Raw genomic sequence first — 6,000 nt, 5'->3', positions numbered from 1 at the left:
GTCCTTCGCGATTCCCCACTTTTTCCAATCCGTTGCACCTGCTCCCTTGGTTCCCCTCTGCTCTTCAGTGTTCCCCATGGTTCCACAATTTTTCCAATGTATACCCCATGCTCCCTTTGTTTCTTCAAGCTTCTGCATTTTTCCACACTGTTCCCCACTTTTTCCAATCTGTTTCCCCCGATCCCTTTGGTTCCCCACTATTCTGCAGTATTCCCCACTTTTCCACTATTTTCGAATTTGTTCGCCGTGATCGCTTTGGTTCCTCTCTGTCTGCATTGTTCTTCACAGTTCCCCACTTTATCCAATCCCTTCCCCCCTGCTCCCTTTGGTTCCCCTCTGTCCTGCAGTGTTCCCCACTTCTCAACTTCTTTCCGATATACTCGCCGTGTTCCATTTCTTTCCCCTCTGTTCTGCAGTGTTTCCCACGGTTCCCCACTTTTTCCAATCCGTTCCCGCTGCTCCCTTTGGTTCCCCACTGTTTTGCAGTGTTCGCCATGGTTCTGCACTTTTTCCAATCTGTTCCCCATGCTCCGTTTAGTTCCCCTCTATCTGCAATGTTCCCCAAGGTGCACACTTTTTCGAATCTGTTCACCCTGCTCCCTTTGTTTCCTCTCTGTTCTACAGTGTTCCCCACAGTTGCCCACTTTTTCCAATCTGTTCCCCCTGCTCCCTTTGGTTCCCCTCGGTCCTGCACTGTCCTCCATGGTTTCCCAATTTTTCCAATCTCTTCCCCGTGCACCTTTGGTTCCCCTCTGTTGTTCAGTGTTCCGAACGGTTCCCCACTTTTTCCAATCCGTTCCCCCTGCTTCCTTTGATTCCCCTCTGTTCTGCAGTGTTCCACACTGTTCCCCACTTTTTCCAATCCGTTCACCCTGCTCCCGTTGTTTCTCCACTCTTCTGCATTTTCCACACCGTTCCCCACTTTTTCCAATCTGTTCCCCCTTCTCCTTGGGCTCCCCTCTGTTCTGCAGTTTTCCCCACAGTTTCCACTTTTTCCAATCTGTTCCCCCTGCTCCCGTTGATTCCCCTCTATTCTGCAGTTTTCTATACAGTTCCCCACATTTTCCAATCAGTTACCCCTGCTCCCTTTGGTTCCCCTCTGTTCTGCAGGGTTCTCCACGGTTCCCGACTTTTTCCAATCTGTTCCTCCTGCTCCCTTTGGTTCCCCACTGTTCTGCATTTTTCCACACAGTTCCCCACTTTTTCCAATCTGATCCCCCTGCTCCCTTTGATTCCCCACTGTTCTGCAGTGTTCCCCACTTCTCAACTTTTTTCCGATATGTTCATCCTGCTCCCTTTCGTTCCCCTCTGTTCTGCAGTGTTTCCCACGGTTCCCAACTTTTTCCAATCCGTTCCCACTTCTCCCTTTCGTTCCCCACTGTTTTGCAGTGTTCGCCACGGTTCCGCACTTTTTCCAATATATTCTCCATGTTCCCTTTAGTTCCCCTATGTTCTGCAGTGTTCCAAACAGTTCCCCACTTTTTCCAATACGTTCACCCTGCTCCCGTTGTTTCTCCACTCTTATGCATTTTTCCACACCGTTCCCCACTTTTTCCAATCTGCTCCCCCTGCTCCTTGGGCTCCCCTCTGTTCTGCAGTTTTCCCCACAGTTCCCACTTTTTCCAAGCTGTTCCCCCTGCTCCCTTTGGTTCACCTCTATTCTGCAGTTTTTCATACAGTTCCCCACATTTTCCAATCCGTTACCCCTGCTCCCTTTTGTTTCCCTCTGTTCTGCAGTTTTCTCCACGGTTCCCGAATTTTTCCAATCTGTTCCTCCTGCTCCCTTTGGGTCCCCACTCTTCTGCATTTTTCCACACTGCTCCACACTTTTTCCAAACTGATCCCCCTGCTCCCTTTGATTCCCCACCGTTCTGCAGTGTTGCCCACTTCTCAACTTCTTTACGATATGCTCGCCGTGCTCCATTTCGTTCCCCTCTGTTCTGCAGTGTTTCCCACGGTTCCCCACTTTTTCCAATCCGTTCCCGCTGCTCCCTTTGGTTCCCCACTGTTTTGTAGTGTTCGCCATGGTTCTGCACTTTTTCCAATCTGTTCCCCATGCTCCGTTTAGTTCCCCTCTATTCTGCAGTGTTCCCCAAGGTTGCACACTTTTTCGAATCTGTTCACCCTGCTCCCTTTGTTTCCCCTCTGTCCTGCAGTGTTCCCCACGTTTCCCCACTTTTTCCAATCAGTTCGCCCTGCTCTCTTTGTTTCCCCTCTGTCCTGCAATGTTCTCCACGATTCCCCACTTTTTCCAATCAATTCCCCCTGCTCCTTTTGGTTCCCCAGTGTTCTGCAGAACTCCCCACGATACCCCACTTTTTTCCAATCTGTACCCCCTGTTCCGTTTGGTTCTCCTTTATTCTGCAGTGTTCCTAACGGTTCCCCACTTTTCCGAGATGTTCCCCCTGCTCCCTTTGGTTCCCCTCTGTTCTGCAGTGTTCCCCACAGTTCCCCACTTTTTCCAATCCGTTCCCCCTGTGCCCTTTCTTTCCCCTCTGTCCTGCATTGTCCTTCGCGATTCCCCACTTTTTCCAATCCGTTGCACCTGCTCCCTTGGTTCCCCTCTGCTCTTCAGTGTTCCCCATGGTTCCACAATTTTTCCAATGTATACCCCATGCTCCCTTTGTTTCTTCAAGCTTCTGCATTTTTCCACACTGTTCCCCACTTTTTCCAATCTGTTTCCCCCGATCCCTTTGGTTCCCCACTATTCTGCAGTATTCCCCACTTTTCCACTATTTTCGAATTTGTTCGCCGTGATCGCTTTGGTTCCTCTCTGTCTGCATTGTTCTTCACAGTTCCCCACTTTATCCAATCCCTTCCCCCCTGCTCCCTTTTGTTCCCCTCTGTTCTGCAGTGTTCTCCACGGTTCCCGAATTTTTCCAATCTGTTCCTCCTGCTCCCTTTGGGTCCCCACTCTTCTGCATTTTTCCACACTGCTCCACACTTTTTCCAAACTGATCCCCCTGCTCCCTTTGATTCCCCACCGTTCTGCAGTGTTGCCCACTTCTCAACTTCTTTACGATATGCTCGCCGTGCTCCATTCGTTCCCCTCTGTTCTGCAGTGTTTCCCACGGTTCCCCACTTTTTCCAATCCGTTCCCGCTGCTCCCTTTGGTTCCCCACTGTTTTGTAGTGTTCGCCATGGTTCTGCACTTTTTCCAATCTGTTCCCCATGCTCCGTTTAGTTCCCCTCTATTCTGCAGTGTTCCCCAAGGTTGCACACTTTTTCGAATCTGTTCACCCTGCTCCCTTTGTTTCCCCTCTGTCCTGCAGTGTTCCCCACGTTTCCCCACTTTTTCCAATCTGTTTCCCCCGATCCCTTTGGTTCCCCACTATTCTGCAGTATTCCCCACTTTTCCACTATTTTCGAATTTGTTCGCCGTGATCGCTTTGGTTCCTCTCTGTCTGCATTGTTCTTCACAGTTCCCCACTTTTCCAATCCGTTCCCCCTGCTCACTTTAGTTCCCCTCTGTACTGCAGTGTTCCCCACTTCTCAACTTCTTTCCGATATGCTCGCCGTGTTCCATTTCTTTCCCCTCTGTTCTGCAGTGTTTCCCACGGTTCCCCACTTTTTCCAATCCGTTCCCGCTGCTCCCTTTGGTTCCCCACTGTTTTGCAGTGTTCGCCATGGTTCTGCACTTTTTCCAATCTGTTCCCCATGCTCCCTTTAGTTCCCCTCTATCTGCAATGTTCCCCAAGGTGCACACTTTTTCGAATCTGTTCACCCTGCTCCCTTTGTTTCCCCTCTGTCCTGCAGTGTTCCCCACGTTTCCCCACTTTTTCCAATCAGTTCGCCCTGCTCCCTTTGTTTCCCCTCTGTCCTCCAATGTTCTCCACGGTTCCCCACTTTTTCCAATCCATTCCCCCTGCTCCTTTCGGTTCCCCACTGTTCTGCAGAACTCCCCACGATTCCCCACTTTTTCCAATCTGTTCCCCTGCTCCGTTTGGTTCTCCTTTATTCTGCAGTGTTACCGAAGGTTCCCCACTTTTCCGAGCTGTTCCCCCTGCTCCCTTTGGTTCTGCAGTGTTCTGCAGTATTCCCCAAGGTTACCCACTTTTTCCAAACCGTTCCCCCTGCTCCCTTTGGTTCCCCTCTGTCCTGCAGTGTTCCCCACGGTTACCCACTTATTCCAATCCATTCCCCCTGCTCCCTTTGGTTCCCCTCTGTCCTGCAGTGTTCCCCACGGTTCCACAATTTTTCTAATCTGTTCGCCGTGCTCTCTTTGGTTCCTCTCAGTTCTACAGTGTTCCCCACAGTTGCCCACTTTTTCCAATCTGTTCCCCCTGCTCCCTTTGGTTCCCCTCCATCCTGCACTGTCCTCCATGGTTTCCCAATTTTTCCAATCTCTTCCCCGTGCTCCTTTGGTTCCCCTCTGTTGTTCAGTGTTCCGAACGGTTCCCCACTTTTTCCAATCCGTTCCCCCTGCTTCCTTTGATTCCCCTCTGTTCTGCAGTGTTCCACACTGTTCCCCACTTTTTCCAATCCGTTCACCCTGCTCCCGTTGTTTCTCCACTCTTCTGCATTTTCCACACCGTTCCCCACTTTTTCCAATCTGTTCCCCCTTCTCCTTGGGCTCCCCTCTGTCCTGCAGTTTTCCCCACAGTTTCCACTTTTTCCAATCTGTTCCCCCTGCTCCCGTTGGTTCCCCTCTATTCTGCAGTTTTCTATACAGTTCCCCACTTTTTCCAATCAGTTCGCCCTGCTCTCTTTGTTTCCCCTCTGTCCTGCAATGTTCTCCACGGTTCCCTACTTTTTCCAATCAATTCCCCCTGCTCCTTTTGGTTCCCCACTGTTCTGCAGAACTCCCCACGATACCCCACTTTTTTCCAATCTGTACCCCCTGCTCCGTTTGGTTCTCCTTTATTCTGCAGTGTTCCCAACGGTTCCCCACTTTTCCGAGCTGTTCCCCCTGCTCCCGTTGATTCCCCTCTATTCTGCAGTTTTCTATACAGTTCCCCACATTTTCCAATCAGTTACCCCTGCTCCCTTTGGTTCCCCTCTGTTCTGCAGGGTTCTCCACGGTTCCCGACTTTTTCCAATCTGTTCCTCCTGCTCCCTTTGGTTCCCCACTGTTCTGCATTTTTCCACACAGTTCCCCACTTTTTCCAATCTGATCCCCCTGCTCCCTTTGATTCCCCACTGTTCTGCAGTGTTCCCCACTTCTCAACTTTTTTCCGATATGTTCATCCTGCTCCCTTTCGTTCCCCTCTGTTCTGCAGTGTTTCCCACGGTTCCCAACTTTTTCCAATCCGTTCCCACTGCTCCCTTTCGTTCCCCACTGTTTTGCAGTGTTCGCCACGGTTCCGCACTTTTTCCAATCTGTTCCCCATGCTCCGTTTAGTTCCCCTCTATTCTGCAGTGTTCTCCAAGGTTGCACACTTTTTCGAATCTGTTCACCCTGCTCCCTTTGTTTCCCCTCTGTCCTGCAGTGTTCCCCACGTTTCCCCACTTTTTCCAATCAGTTCGCCCTGCTCTCTTTGTTTTCCCTCTGTCCTGCAATGTTCCCCACAGTTCCCCACTTTTTCCAATCCGTTCCCCCTGTGCCCTTCTTTCCCCTCTGTCCTGCATTGTCCTTCGCGATTCCCCACTTTTTCCAATCCGTTGCACCTGCTCCCTTGGTTCCCCTCTGCTCTTCAGTGTTCCCCATGGTTCCACAATTTTTCCAATGTATACCCCATGCTCCCTTTGTTTCTTCAAGCTTCTGCATTTTTCCACACTGTTCCCCACTTTTTCCAATCTGTTTCCCCCGATCCCTTTGGTTCCCCACTATTCTGCAGTATTCCCCACTTTTCCACTATTTTCGAATTTGTTCGCCGTGATCGCTTTGGTTCCTCTCTGTCTGCATTGTTCTTCACAGTTCCCCACTTTATCCAATCCCTTCCCCCCTGCTCCCTTTGGTTCCCCTCTGTCCTGCAGTGTTCCCCACTTCTCAACTTCTTTCCGATATACTCGCCGTGTTCCATTTCTTTCCCCTCTGTTCTGCAGTGTTTCCCACGGTTC

Source organism: Narcine bancroftii, unplaced genomic scaffold, assembly GCF_036971445.1.
Source record: "Narcine bancroftii isolate sNarBan1 unplaced genomic scaffold, sNarBan1.hap1 Scaffold_166, whole genome shotgun sequence".
Lineage (NCBI taxonomy): Eukaryota > Metazoa > Chordata > Chondrichthyes > Torpediniformes > Narcinidae > Narcine > Narcine bancroftii.
This window is presented reverse-complemented; position numbering follows the sequence as displayed.